The sequence below is a fragment of the Anabrus simplex genome, chromosome 1 (genome assembly GCF_040414725.1).
Source record: "Anabrus simplex isolate iqAnaSimp1 chromosome 1, ASM4041472v1, whole genome shotgun sequence".
In the NCBI taxonomy this organism is placed as follows: domain Eukaryota; kingdom Metazoa; phylum Arthropoda; class Insecta; order Orthoptera; family Tettigoniidae; genus Anabrus; species Anabrus simplex.
Window position 1 is genome coordinate 1,726,481,652 of NC_090265.1, and position 19,661 is coordinate 1,726,501,312.

The window sequence follows — 19,661 nt, forward strand, 5'->3', positions numbered from 1 at the left end:
CTCCCCTTAACCAAATACCACTTACTCCTAGCACATCCAGATGCATCCTCTTTCCTGATTCAGGCAGTTCAAATTTCTTTCTTCCATAAGCCCGATTAATATTGATAGCTCCCCACCGAATTCCATTTCGTTCACCCAAGGAGTCCCTCGCCTGTCAGATGGGAGTGGGACTCCAGTAGGCCTTGGACATTTTAATAGTAACAATAGTCTGAAAACATTAATTATAAATATCAGCCTTGGAAAATGTTAAGATATACCCTGCAGGCAAGACGCAATTCTTGTGCTGGGTGAGCATCTAGCAACCAATAGGTATTATGAAGGTGGGAATAATTAACATTAGGGCCCTGATGGGAATGTCAGAAGAATTGACTGACATTATGGAGAAGGATTATGTTGCAATGATCTGACTGAATGAGTTCAAGCGAAGGGAAACAGAATGAAGATGATTAGTAGAAGATACACCCTATACTGGAGTTGAGGCGAAGAATGGAGTAGGAGTGATTGTTATAAAAACCCTGGATGAAAATGTGGATAAGGTGGAATATGCTAGTGAAAGAGTATCAAAATCAAAATCTCTTTATTTGCAAATGAAGTGTCTACCTCAGTGGCAAATGGTACACTAAAATACATTATTGTCAATCACTAAATTTTAAATTAAGAAGAGAAGAAGAAAATTTTTCTAGAATAGAATATTATACAATTTACGCTAACAATTTTTTCTATTAAACACACAGCTCATCCTTAATGAATTTATATTGTTTACAAAATTCTACTTATAATATCTCCTGTACTTACAAACATAGTCAACTCATATACAGTATGTGGAATTACTTCAAATAATACTATACAACTGGTATAAGATTAAAATTTACATTGCATTTATTTACTTATTTACCTAAGTAGCATAATGACCTGCTGCGTCTTAACCAGAGCCCCTTTTGTCACCACTTTTCAGAGTTCCTGAAGGGCCTTCACAGCTACAGTAGCAGTCCCAGGGCCCTTGAAGTCCCCACTGCACTTCACCCCTACAGGCAATCCCCTACTTCGGCTGTCCAAACTCCACAGACCAGGGGATGGAATTAATTTATTCACACACATTTTTTTATTTACATTAACCTGCACTGGTCGAATGCCCTCTAACATTTCATTTATTTTCTCTGTTGCTGTTTATTCTCTTCTTGAATATCTGTACAGATTTTGGAAAAGGATCAAACACTACCCCTGGAAAAATTGTTCCACTCCTTCATACCCTTCCAAATGAATGAAAATTTACCCCAATCGCTTCTGCTAAAATTCCTTCTAATTTTATACTTTTGGTCAGTTCTGCCGATATAATTATTTTCCAGCTGAATCCTCTCGCGGATTTCTCCCCATGCTTCTCCTGTATAGGCTCTATATAATCCTATAAGTCTAGTTTTCTCCCTTCTCTTACTTAAAGTTTCCCACTCAAGTTCCTCTAACATTCCTGATACACTACTTTTTCTCCTGAAATCCCCTGTTTCAAATCTTGCTGTATTCCTCTGCACACTATCTATTTCTTTTATTAGGTATTCAGAGTATGAGTGAGGATGGAAGGAGGAGTGAAAGATTTCAAGCTAGTTTATGCACCCTAAAATGGAAAAAGTGAGGAGAAATATAGACAAATTCTTGGAGACATTTAAGGGAAGTAATCAGTGATGTGGAAGTGATAGTTGTAGGAGACCTTAATGCGCAGGTTAGGAATTACAAAACTGGGAAAGAGAAAGTGAATGGTCCTTTTGGATATGGACAAAGAAAGAATGAGGGAGACAAGTTGATTGATTTTTGTGAGAGAAATGGAATGATTGTGGGTAACACTTGGTTTAGAAAGAAAAACAGTATTAAGATCACAGATATGGCTCCGGTGAAAACAGGGACAACAACAACAATGATTGATTCTTGTTTGGTTGTGAAAACAAATCATAAACAGTTAATGGATAAAGCAGCACTACCAAGTGAGGTGTTTGATGGAGATCAAAGAACAGTGAATGCAAAACTAAAAATATGTAAAAGTGTAAGATTAAAAGAAATAATAAAAGTATAGATATTAAAAGACAAAGGAACTCAAGGGAAATTTCAGCAGGAATTAAAACAGCACACACTTATATCAGAAATGGAAAGTGTAGAAGAGGAATTTAAATACAAATTTGTAAGCTGTGCAGAGATTTGTGGCAGAACTTCGGTGAGAGGGAAGGAAAAGGAGACACCATGCTGGAATGCAGAGATGAAGGAGGTTGTTAAGCAAAACAAGAAAGCATGGGAGGAGTGGAATAGGAATAGGAAACAAGCAAGAAAGATTAAGTTTCAGGAAATTAAAGGGAAATGTAAAAATGTCGTAAATGAGGAAAAGGAAAAAACATTGGGATTTGGTTAAGACAGCAAATGGACTATAAATCAAATAAACATGTGGGTAGAAAGCCAGGGTCGATAATGTGTCAGCCGAAACTGGAGACTCACGGAAAGTACTGATAATAAAGACTTTGTAAATATGAAGGCCATGTCATAAATCCACTTTAGAAATGTGAAGAGATGAGGATGTGAGTCTTGCGCACTGCAAAACAAAAACCTCTAACAAACCATACCACCAATATCCTGACTAATATGTCTAGAAAGTGTGAAAACATAGTAAAAATTTGTAAAGAAGTGCCTGATAATGCAGCCATAAAATCAAAACAACCCCAGGGTTATAGCCAAAGTTTCTAGATATTTTAAGCCAAGGGGACACAGAGCAGGAACAAAGGGGTAGGAAGTTAATGATTACTGGGGTACATGATGGAAGAGGGAATTGAATCCAACAGGAGAGAGATGTGTTTGCCAATCAGAAAAAGTGATAGAGAAAATATCCAGCTTTGATTGGACAATACTAAGAGAGGTTGCCATAGAATGTGATCAGGGAGGAGACAAAAGAAACAATGAGTTAAGCTGTATGTGGTGCGGAACATCATTGATTCTTTGTCATTCATTATTAATCATTCATGATTCATGTTTCAGTCAGTCTTGTGTCAGTTATTCTGTTATTATCCAATTTTACTGGGTTGCTGAATTTTTTGAAAATCAGATTCTTTCGTTATTCGGAAATGAGAAATATCCGAGATTATTTTGAAGTTGAACATTATTGTGACAGGCAGTCAGTGGCAGTTAACTGTCCCATGAAAGCATAAAATAGTGTTAATAGAGAAAAGGTGTGGGAAAACTGGGAAAGTAAAGGATGTAAAAAGCAATCAAGGAAATTAGTGAAAGCAATGTATAAAAACATTTCCAGTTGTATCCAGAATCCAGTTGGGAGAAAGGATTGGTTTAGAAACTAAATTAAATTAAGACAGGCAAGTGTATTATCTCCACTTCAATCAATCAATCAATCAATCAATCAATCAATCAATCAATCAATCAATCAATCAATCAATCAACCAACCAACCAATCACCACTGACCTGCATTTAAGACAGTCGCCCAGCTGGCAGGCTGGCTATCTGTTGTTATCCTCCTTCCTTAAATAATTGTAAAGAATTCGTAAATTTATTGAACATCACCATTGATAAATTATTCCAATCCCTAACTCCACCTCTTATAAACAAATATTTGCCCAAATTTGTCCTCTTGAATTCTAACTTAATATCCATATTGTGATCTTTCCTATTTTTAAAAACACCACAAACTTATTCATCTACTAATGTCATTCCATGCCATCTCTCCACTGACAGCTCGGAACATATCACTAATTACACGTAACAATTCTCATGTTTAGACCCGTATTGAAATTTGCTAATAATTTGCACACAATTTTTTTATTTTTTTATTTTTCTATTCACCTATTCAATACTTGTGCTGTTAGAAATTCATTTTACTGCAACATTACATAAAAGGGACACGTTTCGCTCGTTTCCGAGCATCCTCAGCCTTTGTAACTTGTCTCAAGGTTAAGACCTGTCATTGTTAATTTCCTTATAACTAATTTGTACTTAATTATGATTCTAAAAACTAAGTGGTAAAATACATGAACATAGGCATTTGTAAACACAATGGACAGTTTAACAATTTAAAATGACAGTGCTAAAATTGGGATAGACACTGATTCTAATAACACTGACGTCCAAAACACCATAATATCCTCCCAGTAATGAGATTTGGCTAAAATTCCCAAATTCTTTGATTTTTAAAAACAATTGTTAGTTGACTTATTGTGTTGAATACATTAAAATTTGAGTCATAAATCCTGTTGAATCTCAATAGTATCTAAAGCTTAAAGTGTTAATATGCGTGTTAAAGGGGGTTGGAAATATTCCAGTTCATGTATTGGTTTGAGGCATGCTTCTGTAATTTATTAATAGTAAACAAACGTTAACGTAACACGCACAAATTCTAAATTTGATTTTCAAACATTCAGAAAGCCGACACATACTTCAGTAACGATAAGAAATGATTCACTTCACCCAAAATCCCACAAACAGGTAACCTTTTTTAGCATGATTTACAGAGCTTTCAAAATACCCTTATCACGCACGAATTTAACAAAGGAACTAAATTTCATAAAAGAACTAGCACTAATTAATGGATACAAAATAGAGATGGTAAATCGAATCATCAACAAAGTAAAACTCAAATTAGCCACTAATCTTACCCCCGGAAAATACTAAAAAAATCAAAATACGCAACTTTTACTTACACCAGTCCAGCGATCCATCAAACAGCAAACCCATTGAAAAAACAGAACATACCAATAGCTTCCAAGATACACAACACCAATAAAAAATTCTTTAATCACAAAACAGTAAACTCCAATAATAACAAATATCAAGGTTCTGGGATGTACATACTATCATGCACACGGTGTAATTTTTCGAATGTTGGCCAACCTGGCTGCAGCTTTCTTACCAGATACATGGAACACTTTAATGCTTTAAAGCATAATAAATATTCTGCAATGAGTAACCACATGAAAGAAACCGGCCATCAATATACCACAATAGACAGAGACCTCAAAATAATCAAAAGGACTGAAAAAGGGAAGTTAATGACCGAGTTTGAGATATTTATATTCATTTGGACCAATATTTTAATAAAGAAAAAATGAATGACGCGATCGAAATAAAGAGTCCGTTAATAGAGCAATTGCCAATATTACTACAAAATTTCAAATTAGATAATAGTAAATTCTTTAAAACATTTAATCTGGAAATTCCCACCACAAAAATAGACATAATTACTACTTTGACAACGCATGAAGACTCCCCTTCACACAATACGCCAATGTCCAAGGCCCCGCCTACCATTTCTTCCCCTACTCCCACTTTGACAACGCATAAAGACTCTTCTCCACATGGTACGCCAACGTCTAATGCCCTGCCTACTGTCTCTTCCCTTAAGTCCCGTACTCGCCCTTCACAACAGCTTCTTCATACGTATAACACATGAAGTAAAAACACGAAAGCAAACAGTCACCGTGATGTAACAAGCACCGCAAGGCACTGTAGCAGCAGTCAAAGGGGTAAGTGACGCACACCAATACGATCACTGTGAAAGCACAATAACATACAACATTATCGCGCAATTTCCTTTGTTACAGATGCACCATAACTTAGAGATCGTGAATAACGATAATATATCACCATTTCAAGATTTTAAAATTGACGTCCCTTTTGACAAAGAACTCATAAAAACGAACTGCTTCCAATGTAAAGTCTGCTCGTCAAATCAAGACCAGTTTGAGGAAATTACCAACGTGTTGCATTTTACTGTTTACTATTAATAAATTACAGAGGCATGCCTCAAACCAATACATGCAGAGGAATATTTCCAACCCCCTTTAACACGCATATTAACACTTTAAGCTCTAGATACTCTAATTTTAATGTATTCAACACAACAAAACAATTGTTTTTAAAAACGAAGAACTTGGGAATTTTAGCCAAATCTCATTACTGTGAGGATATTACTGTGTTTTTGGACGTCAGTGTTATTAGAATCAATGTCTATCCCAATTTTAGCACTGTCATTTTAAACTGTTAAACTGTCCCTTGTGTTTACAAATGCTTATGTTCACGTATTTTACCACTTAGTTTTTAGAATCATAATTAAGTACAAATAAGTTATAAGCCAATCAACAATGACAGGTCTTAAACTTGGGATGAGTTACAAAGGCTGAGGATGCTTGGAAACGAGCGAAACATGTCCCTTTTAATGTAATGTTGTAGTAAAATGAATTTCTAACAGCACAAGTATTGAATAGGTGGAATTGAAAAATAAAAATTTGTATGCAAAAGAACATACCACTGAGTCAAGCAGCTCACCCCTTTCTCATAGGTTTTCCCAGCCTGAGCACTGCAACCTCCTCCCCTTTCTCATAGGTTTTCCCAGCCCGAGCACTGCAACATTTTCATAATGCTACTTTCTTTTTGGAAAAACCCACAACAAAGCAAACTGCTTTTCTTTGGATTTTTCCAGTTCTCAAATCAAGTAATCCTGGTGAGGGTCCCATACACTGGAAGCATACTCTAGTTGGGATCTTTCCAGAGACTTGTATGCCCTCTCCTTTATATCTTTACTAAAATCCCTAAATACTCTCATAACCATGTGCAGAGATCTGTATCTTTTATTTACAATCCCATTTATGTGATTACCCCAATGAAAATCTTTCCTTATATTAACACCTATGCACTTACAGCGATCCCCATAAGGAAATTTCATCCCATCAACACAGTAATTAAAACTGAGAGGACTTTAACTATTAGTGAAACTCACAACTTGACTTTTCACCCCATTTATCATCTTACCATTGTCTGCTGTCCATCTCACAACATTGTCCAGGTCTTTTTGCAGTTGCTCACAATCTTGTAACTAATTTATTACTCTATACAGAATAACATCATCTGATTCCAGTTCCTTACTCATATCATCTATATAAATAAAATCGTAATGACTGTGTGTCTGTACACTGATTATTTTGGTTAAATTTCCATACAGTTATCCGTTTCAGGTGCAGTAATGACCATCTGCATAATTTTTAGCTTTGGTGTCTGTTTGTCTGTCCTTCTATAACTTGAAAACTACTGGATATATTTCCACCAAACTTCACATTTAGAATCCACCTGTCCTTGGGTAGGTTTTAGCGCAAATATCGTTTCTAAATCCCTGAACTGAGTGGGGATTTTTACGAAACCGAAACCGTGAATTTGCACTCCCTCAAAGTATACACAACCGAACTTAATGGAAATCTACCTGCCTTAATGAAAATTAATTTCTAAACCTTTTTTTCTCATGTGCATCATTTCGATAACAGGATTTAATAAGGGAGATATCATTAACGGACCGTTTTTCGGTACAAATCGCAGCGGACTTAACGCAAGAGCGGGTGCGTGTAAAGCGTATTTCTTACAACTTGAAAACTACTGAAGATATTTGAACCAAACTTTATATATAGCATCTATCTGTCCAAGGGTAGGTTTTCTTCGTGTCTGTTAGTTTGTTTGTTTGTCTGTTTGTCTCTCTATAACTTGAAAACTACTGGATATATTTCCACCAAACTACATATTTAGAATCCACCTGTCCTTGGGTAGGTTTTAGGGCAAATATTGTTTCTAAATCCCTGAACTAATTGGGGGTTTATACGAAATTAAGTCCGCTGGGATTTGTATACACAACCAAACTTAATGGAAATCTACATGCCTTAATGGAAATTAATTTCTAAACCTTCTTTTCTCATGTGCATCATTTCGATACCAGGATTAATAACAGAGATATCATTAACGGACCGTGTTTCGGTACAAATCGCAGCGGACTTAACGCAAGAGCGGGTGCGTGTAAAGCGTATTTCTTACAACTTGAAAACTACTGAAGATATTTGAACCAAACTTTATATATAGCATCTATCTGTCCAAGGGTAGGTTTTCTTCGTGTCTGTTAGTTTGTTTGTTTGTCTGTTTGTCTCTCTATAACTTGAAAACTACTGGATATATTTCCACCAAACTTCATATTTAGAATCCACCTGTCCTTGGGTAGGTTTTAGGGCAAATATTGCTTCTAAATCCCTGAACTAATTGGGGGTTTATACGAAATTAAGTCCGCTGGGATTTGTATACAAAACCAAACTTAATGGAAATCTACATGCCTTCATGGAAATTAATTTCTAAACCTTTTTTTCTCATGTGCATCATTTCGATACCAGGATTAATAACGGAGATATCATTAACGGACCGTGTTTTGGTACAAGTCCCACCGCACTTAACGCAAGAGCGGGTGCGCGTAAAGCGTATTTCTTACAACTTGAAAACTGAGATATTTGGACCAAACTTTATATTTAGCATCCACCCCTCCAAGGGTAGGTGCTAAGGTTTATACCATTTCAAATTCCTGGAATGGATTGGGGTTTTATAGGGGACCGAAATGGTGATTTTTACTCTCCCACAATATATAGAGTACAAGACCAACCTGACTGGAAATCGATCAAACTGTTTGGAAATCCAATTCTAATTTCTTTTTCTCATGTGCATTTTTCAACGGGAGGATTAATAAGGTAGATAACATGAAAGGTCGGTTTTCAGGCTAAGTCTAGCGGACATAGCCCAAAAGGTGTTATACGTGGAGCAGATTACTTATCTAGATAAATCATATCGTAACGACCGTGTGCCTGTGCATTGACTATTTTGGCGAAATTTTCGTACAGCTTTCCGTTTAAGGGGTAATAATAACCACCTGCATATTTTTAGCTATAGTTTCCTGGAAGTCCTAACTTTTACCCCCCCCCCCCCTCGCCAAAAATCAAGATTGCCTCACAATCTGCCACACGAGCTGAATAATTGAAATTAAGCAAATGTATACGTTTTAGCCGGTAACCTACGGAAAACTTCCAAGATCTTTAAATATTTCATTTTTATGCCGTATAATATCGAAATATAGGCAATTTAATGACTGTGCAGACCTTCGTTTCGAGGTATTTCGCGGCTAAACGGTAAGTCCTATCACAAAACGGATGGCACGATCTCCGTTTAATTTCGAGTGATCTACAAGTTTGGTCCTGTGATATCTCTCTCTCCCCCTTATAGGGTAGATTTGGCTGTATATTTCGATGGTTCGTAAATATTGTGCTTTTTACACGTGTATTACTTACTTTGACACACTTATAGGAAAGGTAGAGTCATCGAATTTGGCACGCACATTAACACGACCAATGGCTATATGCGACCCCAATTTCATTATTCTGGCTTCCACATAAGTATGTGAAAAATAATGTAAAATGATGAAAATGTACCCAGATTTCACCCCATTTAAATAACGTAACTCAATCGAACCCATAAATATGTGAGATACGAGAAAATGTTTTAACACCAAACATGTAGAGTGATAAAAGGGACGTCTGAGGGTTCAAACCGTTTGTTGGTATGATGTACCGCTTAGGAGCAGTAAATCTCGAAATGAAGGTTTGCTCTTTCAAACGTGCCCATGCTTATCTGTCATCTATATAAATATAATCGCAACGACAGTCTGTCTATACATTGGCTATTTTGGCGGAATTTCCGTACAGTTATCCGTTTCAGTTGTAATAATGACCATCTGCATATTTCTTAACTTTGGTGTCTGTCTGTCGGTTTGATTGTATGAGTGTTTATAACTTGAAAACTACTGAATATATTTCTACCAAACTTGATATTTAGAATCCACCTGTCCTTGTGTAGGTTTTAGGGCCAATATTATTTCTGAATACCTAAATTTACTGGGGGTTTATCCGAAACCGGAACCATGATTTTGCACTTTCTCAAAATATGCACATCCGAAATTAATCGAAATCTACAATCCTTAATGGAAATCCATTTTTAAAACTTTTGTTCACATGTGCATTTTTCGACAGGAGGATTAATAAGTGAGATATCATGGACGGTTGGTTTTGCAGGTTAAGTCCAGCGGACGTAGCCAAAATGTGTTGTACGTGGAGCAGATTCCTTATCTATCTATATAAATAAAATCGTAACGACTGTGTGTGCCTGTACATTGACTATTTTGGTGAAATTTTCGTACAGATACCCGTTTGAGGGGTAATAATGATCGTCTGCATATTTTTTGGTTTAATTTCCTGAAAGTCATAAATTTTACCCCCTTACCCAAAATCCAGATCGCAGCATAATCTGCCAGACAAGCAAGAAAATAGAAATTTGGCAAAATTATACGTTTCAGCCTGTAACGAACGAAAAACTTCACAGATCTTTAATTTTTTATCCCCGAAGAATACCGAAATATGGAAGCAATTTTAATGATGGTGCAGACCTTCGTTTCGAGGTATTTCGTGGGATAAACGGGAAGTCCTATCACATAACGGATGGCACAATCTTCGTTGAATTAGGAGTGATCTTCAACCTGGGTCTTATGACTTTTTGTCGTATCTGTATCGCTTATACGTTAGATTCGTCTCTATTTCTCGATTTTAAGTAAATTTGGACTCTTTACCTATACAGTTCATACTTTCAATCACTTACAGGAAAGATAGTATGATCAAACTCTACACGAACATTGGCCCACCCAGTATCCATATATGAGCCAAATGCTATGTCACAAAATTATCCGAAAAGTAGCTATGTAAGATAATCTTAAACAAATTTCAACCTATTCAACGTTTCTGACTCAATCTGACCCACGAATAGATGAAATGCGAGAAAATATCATAGGACCAGCCATTTAGATCGCTAAATACTGTGCCTTATGGTACAATCCTTTGTCAATATGACGTACCGTTTAGCAGCAGTTAATCTGTAAATGAAGGTCTGCAATATTGTAAGCATGCATATACTTTCGTATGTCCATCCATATATATTCACCGATGTCGATTTGTAGCGATCGAGAAAGGGTGTGTCTGCTATTGTAATCAGTACTCCCTACAACGAGTTTGACTGCTGGCAGTAGGAATGGGGTCCTTCTCCAACTCCTGTGTAATAGGCAGTAGTAAGGAGGGCCTACCATTTTAATGAATAATTCACTTCTCGATTTGTCTTGCAGAAGGCAAGGGATCGTGCAGTTTTGTTCGAAAGTCCCCTACCCTATTGGGTTTGGCTCTAGGCCAGGGTACCCGCCATTATAAAGAAATGTTTCAATCTAAAATTTGACTAGCATTAGGCACAGTGGCCTGCTATTTTCATGGAAACTCACTAATTCTGTGTGACTGGCAGTAAGCTGGCTGGCAGCAGTAAAAAGGGCCTGTCATCGTGATGATAACTGCACAACTCAATTTTGACTGGTGGTAGGGAAGTTGCCTGCTATTATAATAAAAACTCCTCAACTGTACTCTGTCTGAAAGTAGGAAATGGGTCTGTCCTTGTAACTAAAACTCCCCAAATCGATTGCGACTGCACAGTAAGCAATGGGGCCTGCAATTATAATGTAAACTTGCCAACTCGATTGTGAATGGCAGTAGGCAAGTGAGCCTGCCGTTATCATCACAACTCCGCAACCTCACTTTACACTGGAAACAATGTATGGGGAGCTCCCCATGCTATTTCTGGGATAAGGCTAAGAGACATGCAATTTTAAAACAATCTCATGTACTGCACGCACAGTCTTTACATCGATATCCGTATTCAATGCAGAATACCGTAGCAAAGCACGGGTACATTTGCTAGTTTATAAATATAATAAAACATAGAGGTCCAATAATACTGTCTTGAGGAATTCCCCTCTTAATGGTTAAAAGATCAGATAAAGCTTCATCCACTCCAATTCTCTGAGTTCTGCTATCTAGAAATATAGGCACCCCTTCAGTCACTCTGTTGTGTAGTCCAAATGAACTCATTTTTGCCAGTAGTCTCCCATGATCCACCCTATCAAATGCCTTAGACAGGTCAATCGCAAAACAGTCTATACGACCTCCTGAATCCAGAATATCTGCTATATCTTGCTGGAATCCTACAAGTTGAGCTTCAGTGGAATAACCTTTCCTAAACCCAAACTGCCTTTTATCAAACCAGTTATTAATTTTGCAAACATGTCTAATATAATCAGACAGAATGTTTTTCCATAGCTTACACACAATGCATGCCAAACTAATTGGTCTGTAATTTTCAGCTTTATGTTTATCCCCCTTTCCTTTATACACAGCAGCTATTATAGGAACTCTCCACTTATTTGGTATAGATCCTTCATGCAAACAATAATAAAAAAAAATACTTCAGATATGGTACTATATCCCAGCCCATTGTCTTAAGTATATTCCCAGAAATCTTATCAATTTCAGCTGTGTTTTTAGTTTTAAACTTTTGCATCTTTTTGTAAATGTCATAGTTATCATAGGTAAATTTTAATACTTCTTTAGTATTAGTCACCTCCTCTGTCTGGACATTATCCTTGTAACCAACAATTTTTATATACTGCTGACTGAATACTTCTGCCTTTTAAAGATCCTCACATACACATTCCCCTTCTTCATTAATGATTCCTGGAATGTCCTCCTTAAAACCTGTTTCTAGCTTAAAGTACCTATACATACCGTTCCATTTTTCACTAAAATTTGTATGAATGCCAATTATGCTTGCCATCATGTTATTCTTAGCCGACTTCTTTGTTAGATTTGATTTCCAAGTAAGTCTTTTCAATTTCTCCCTACTTCTACAACCATTTCTAATTCTATTTCTTTCCATCTTCCACCTCCTCCTTAGTCTCTTCATTTCTCTGTTATAATATAGCAGGTCTTTACTATTCCTTACCACCTTCAAAGGTACATACCTTGTTTTTTACATTCTTCAACAATTGCTTTAAATCAATCCCAGTCTGTTAACAATTTTATTTACTGGTTTCCACTGGTCATAATTACTTTTTTTAAACTCTCTCATGCCTGTCTTATCAGCCATATGGTACTGCCTAAAAGTTCTACTTTTATGACCTTCTTCTTGATCACATTTATTTATTACTATCACAAAAACAGCTTTGTGATCACTAGAACCATCTATTACTTCAGTTTCTCTATACAGCTCTTCTGGTTTTAAAACACCACATCAAGAATATTCTTCCCCCTAGTTGGTTCCATCTCTTTCTAGTTCAGCTGTCCTTCAAGGATTAACCTATTTGCCATTTGTTGGTCATGCTTTCTGTTGTTCGGATTACCTTTAATATTGACATAATGTAAATTGAGATCACCTGCTACAATCATATTCCTTTCCATATCATTTCTCACATAGCTGATTCACTTACCAAATGGTAGAGTCTCGATTATCCAACCTAAATGGGACATGGAGTACGTCAGATCACCGAAAATGTCAGATAATACAGAATAACTTTGAAAATGAACTAAAACAAACAGGAAGGCTATACTGTACTCTATTTATTGACTTATCAACTCAATTGTACAGTAGATGCAGTATTGAATGAAAACATTCCAAATGTCTTACAAAAAGAAACTTGTCAACAATGTCTGCTTGCCTGCTGATTCATGTTTACTCGGTGCGAGATCCCGCCATTGGCGATAATCCTTCACTGTGAGTCATCATTTTCTCCTTTTGTTCTGCACTGCCTCGTTCTTCTTCTTCATCATCCACATTTTCGTTAGCATTCACAAAACCAATAATATCAGGTTCAGTTAGTTCAAAGAGCTGATCTTGTGCACACCACTTACATCTTGAGTCGTAGTGTCCTCACAGCCAGGAATGCAATTCAGGAAGGCAACAATGTTTTCCATGTCTTCTTGTACCAACTCCTCTCGATGTTCAACTTCACTCAACAATATACTCCAAAACTTTCTAATGTCGTTGTTTCAACTTCTTCCCAAGACTGCGCTATCCAGTATGCCATGTCTTTCATGTTGTTTCATTTTAACTTTTCTTTCATGTTGCTGCCATTGTCCATTTTCTCTATCAGGGATGAAAGGAGTTTCCACCGATATTTCCTCTTCAATGTTTCCAGCACCCTTTTTCCATTGGCGGCATAATGACGTCACATTATGAGGGAGGAACATGAACAAGAACAGGAACAGGAAAATGAACAGAAATGTTTTTAAATGTTCTAGGCTTCTTTGCTTTACCGATTATAAGCAATGTTGCTTTTAAGTTCCCAGTAACATTACTACAGGCAAGAATAGTAACTTTTTCCTTACTACCCTTGTAGCCAGATGCAGACGTCTTGGCTTGGGCTGCACAAGTTTTGATGGCAGCATCTTGAAATTCAGCCCAGTCTCATCACAATTAAAAATCTGATCACTGGTTTATCCTTCAGCAAGAATTATTTCTTGAAGTTCCCTTTTAAATTTCACAACCACATCGGATTTAGCTGGCAGTTTTTGTCCACAGATATTAAGCTGCCCAATGCCATACTGTTTTTTCCACCGATCAAGCCCCCCAACACTGGCAGTAAAATTAGGGTCCCCTTCATTAAACTCCTTCTGGAAATACACTGCCATTTATTGTAGAATGGATCTAGATATTCACAGGCCTTTTTTCTGGTTTTGAGTGAACCAAAAAAAAAATGTGCTTCACTTTTTCGTACTCACATTTGTCATTGTTTTTCTAATTTTCAGTGCATTACTTGTTGCTCCGGTAGAGCACCACTTTTCAATTTCTTCTCTCATCTGTCTCCAGTCTTCCACTGTAACACGTCCAACACCATAATCTGGAGCCATTTTTTGAAGAGTTTCCCCTTTGTCCAGTGCCTTTAACCCACTCAACTTGTCTTTCACAGAAACAATCACTTTCTTCTGTTTACTCACCATACTTACAGAGGATATGAAAACTATAACATCCACACCCAACCAATACTACACTGAACAATGACTGGAAACTCACTGCACCTGTCCTTGAGAAAACCCCAGACGTATTGCATGACTGCCAGTGCTTGTCCCATGGTCGCACCCTCCACACCGAGTGTCCCAGAATTGCCTCCACCTAAAGTAAAAATCAAGCCTACCAGTGTCAGATAACGCAGAATGTCGGAGAAGCGAAGGTCGGTTGAGCGAGACTCTACTTTTGATTCAGTGTGTGCGTCATCCATTCTACGTGTATATGCTCCTAAAACATCAAGTTGCCTATTATCTTTACAGTTGAGCCTTACACCTAGAGTTTCATGTTTGGCATCTTGAACTTTTTTGCAGCTTACAAATTCTTCTTTCAACAGAATGAATATTCCCCCTCCTACCATTCCTATCCTGTCTCTATAACAAACACTCCAGTTCCATGAAAAAATGTCTGCATCCATGATTTAACTTCTATTACAATATCTGGTAAGTATATACCAAATTACTAAATTCTATTCCTTTCCTTACAATACTTCTACTCCCCCTTCCCTGTAAACGAATATTCACCCCAATTTCTTCTCTTGAATTCCAACTTGATCTTCATATTTTCCTCTTTCATACTTTGAAAGACACCACTCAAACTTATTTGTCTACTAATGTCATTCCATGCCATCCCTCCACTGACAGTCGAGCAGCTCATCTCCTTTTCCCAAGTCTTCCCAGCCCAAGCATTGCAACATTTTCATAATGCTACTCTTTTGTCAGAAATCACCTAGAATAAATCAAGCTGCTTTCTTTGGATTTTTCCCAGTTCTTGAATCACGTAATCCTGGCGAGGTTCTCTTACACTGGAACCATTCTCTAGTTGGGGTCTTACCAGAGACTTATATGCCCTCTCCTTTACATCCTTACTACACCCCTAAACACAATCATAAGCATGTGCAGATATCTGTACCCTTTATTTACAATCCCATTTATATGATTACCCTATATTAACAGCTTGGTACTTACAATCATTCCCATAAGGAAATTTCACCCCATCAACACAGTAATTAAAACAGAGAGGACTTTTCCTACTTGAGAAACTCACAACGTGACTTAACCCCGTTTATCATCATACCATTGCGTACTGTCAATCTCACAACATTATCGAGGTCAATTTGCAGTTGCTCAGAGTCTTGTAATTCACTGATTACACAGAATAACATCATCTGCAAAAAGCATTATCTCAGATTCCACTTCTTTACTCATATCATTTATAAATATAAAGAAACAAAGGATACTGCCTTAAGGAATTCCCCTCTTAATTATTACATGGTCAGGTAAAGCTTTGCCTACTCTAATTCTCTGAGATCTATTTTCTAGAAATGTAGTTACCCTTTTGTCAAGTCCTACTGTACTCACTTTTGCCAGTAGTCTCCCATGATCCACCCTACCAGATGACTTAGACAGGTCAATTGCAGTACAATCCATTTGACCTCCTAAATCCAAGATATCTGCTATACCTTGCTGGAATCCTACAAACTGAGCGTCAATGGAATAACATTTCCTAAACCTGAACTACCTTCTATCATACCAGTTATTAATTTTGGAAACATGTCCAATATAATCAGAAAGAATGCTTTTCCCAAAGCTTACATGTAATGCATGTTAAACTGATTGGCCCCCATAATTTTCACTTTATGTTTATCACCATTTACTTCATGCAAAGGGACTACTACAGCACTCCTCTTTCATTTGGTATAGCTCCTTCATGCAAACAATAATCAAATAAGTACTTCAGATATGGTACTATATCCCAACATATTGTCTTTAGTATCTCCCCGGAAATCTTATCAATTCCAATTGCTTTTCTAGTTTTCAACTTTTGTATCTTACTGTAAATGTCATTGTTATCACAGGTAAATTTTAATACTTCTTTAGTATTAGCGACCACTTCTAACTAGACATTATCCCTGTAACCAACAATCTTTACATACTGCCGACTGAATACTTCTTTGAATACCCTAACATACACAGTCCCCTTGTTCATAATGATTCCTGGAATGTCCTTCTTGGAACCTGTTTCTACCTTGAAGTACCTATACATAGCCTTCCATTTTTCACTAAAATTTGTTACTGCAAATTATGCTTGCCATCATGTTATCCTAAGATGACTTCTTTGCTAGATTAGATTTTCTAGTAAGTTCCCTCAATTTCTCCTTACTTCCACAGCCATTTCTAACTCAATTTCTTTCCAGTCTGCACCTCCTTCTTAGTCTCTTCACTTCTCTGTTATAGTGGCTCTTTACAATTCCTTACTACCTTCAGAGGTACAAATCTGTTTTCAAATTCCTCAACAAGTGCTTTAAACCCATCCCAGAGTCTGTTTACATTTTTATTTAAGGTTTCCACTGATAACAGTTACTTTTTAAAAACTTTCTCAGGCCTGTTTTATCAGCCATACGGTACTGCCTAATGTCCTTCTTCTAAGGCCTTCCTTTCTATCACATTTATTTTTAACTATCACAAAAACAGCTTCGTTTTACCAGCACCACGTCCAGAATATTCTTCCCTCTAGTTGGTTCCATCACTTTGTGAGTCAGCTGTCCTTCCCGTATTAACTTATTTGCCATTTGTTGGTCATGCTTCTTGTTGTTTGCATTATCTTCTTAATTGGCATTTGGTAACTTGAGATCTCCCGCTTCAATCACATTCATTTCCATACTCTTTCCTACATAGCTGATTATTTTATCAAATAATTATGAATCAGCATCAGCACTACTCTTTCCTGATCAGTACACTCCGAAGACATCAAGTTGCCTATTGAAATGAGCTTTACAGCTAGAATTTCATATTTCTCATCTTTAACTTTTTCGCAGCGTACAAATTCTTCTTTCACCAGAATGAATACTCCCTCTCCTACCTTTTCCATCCTATCTCTACGATACACATGCAGCTTGATACTACGATTCTAACCAAGGATATTCTAATAATTTTATGTTAGACAAACACCTACATTGATATCCTCTTTTTACGATTTGTAAGAACAATCAGGATCCTGATTATTCACCATACAGGTTTGCGTTTGAGGCTGATGATGCCCTTAATATGGGCGAAACATGTCCCTTGTAACATTTTATAATAAGATTTAATTCTTAATTTACTGTATCTATTTGTATTGAATAGGTGGATATTAAAAGTAACACTTGTAACATATTCTGTATTTACAGCCTCCACTTCCGTGAGAAAATTTCTGCATCCATTTTATCATTTCTCAGCCATGATTCAACTCCTATTACAATATCTGTTAAGTATACAGCTATTAAATTACTTAATTCTATTCCTTTCTTTACGATTCTTATACAGTTCAACACTTACATTTTTATATCATCCCTACTTGACTTCTAGATCCCTGTACCCTTATCACCCCTCCCTAGACCACCCCATTCCCATGAATGTACCTCCCTATAACCCTTCTAAACAAATTTCTTAACTAATACATAGCATTGCAGTTTAAGCGAAGGCCATCTAAGCGCAGATCCCTATCTCCTACCCACCCATTTGGATCTAGAAATCACTCCCAGTTTTCCACATACCCACTCCATAGTCTCATTTATATCCCCAATCACCTTTCAGTCAGTATCCCTCCTATTATTATTATTGATTTCAGCCCACTACGGAGCGCTGATGACTAGTTCTTCCTCGATGTTCTTCTTTGTTCCCAATATCTCTTGAGCCCTGCTGATAATTTCTCCTTTCTCACCTGTGAAAGGGGCTTCTGACTTCTAGGAACTCTAGGTGGTAGGGTCCAAGACTGTACCATAGCACAAAATTTGGAATGATCTTCTATATCAATGTCTGAAATTCCAGTCAAATCCAAGTCCTTCTGTACTACATTAAGCCACAAGCTTCCAGTCTTGTAGCTTTTAACCAAAGAGAAGATGTTCTTGGTAAGCCTCTTGCTGTTCATTCGTTGTAGGTGTCCATAGAACTTAAGCCTCCTATATCGCATGCTGGTATTGGCTGATTCTAACTGTCGATAAAGCTCAGAGTTCGATTTACGTCTGTAGGTTACATCTGGGAGCAATCTCGGTCCATGAATTTTCCTGATGATACGTCTTTTGGCTTTCTCTAGATCATCCATGGTGCCTTTATTGTTCATCAGGATGGTCTCTGAAGCGTACAAAAACTGTCTCTGACAACAGTTTTGTAATGACAGATCTTAGCATTTTTTGAAATGCACCTCTTATTATAATGGTTGTGGGATAGTAGGTACGCTGTATTGAGTTTGTTACATCTTTCTAAGATGGATGTATTGTCTCTACCATTGGGGTGGACCCATTCACCAAGATAGCAGAAGCAACTGACTCTCCCAATCATTCCATATATGGTCGTCAAAGGGGGGTTTCCGGGATGCCGAGTCTCAAAGTACTTGATTTTGTCGTACAATATCTGTAATCCAGCCTTCACCGCTATCTCGTGCAGGGCTTCGATAGCAATGACAGCATCCTTAGAGTTGGTTAGGATTGCGATGTCATCTGCGAATGCTAAGCACCTGAACTCAATCTTTTGGGTCCCGGCTCCAATGGCAACTGGTTTGATTTCTAGACTCCTCAGTGCACATTACCATTTCTTGATGACTTTATCAAGCACTAGATTAAACAGAATGGGTGAGAGGCCATCACCCTGTCGTACTCCAGTTTATATCTTGAAACTCCGACATAGTTCTCCCCTGAACTTCACCTTAGACGTTGTATCCATAAGAGTCTGTTGGATGAGGGTATGTGTGTTGTAAGCGACACCTTGTTCTTGCAGTACGGAGAAGAGTGTCTGGGCAGTCGATGGAATCATAAGATTTTTTAAAGTCAACGAAAACCACAGCGATGTTCATACTCCTTACTTGTTTTAGTTGGAGAACGGTTTTTAGGTTGAAGATCTGCTCGGTACAGGACCATCCACACCGAAAT

At 37.3% G+C, this 19,661-nt stretch overlaps 1 protein-coding gene across 5 annotated transcripts in view; it reads right to left on the reverse strand.

The window, feature by feature from the left end:
* The window catches only part of LOC136882361 (zinc finger protein 266), a 123,904-nt gene that overhangs the window by 43,859 nt on the left and 60,384 nt on the right, over positions 1–19,661 (reverse strand). The gene's annotated exons all lie outside the window — the stretch shown is intronic.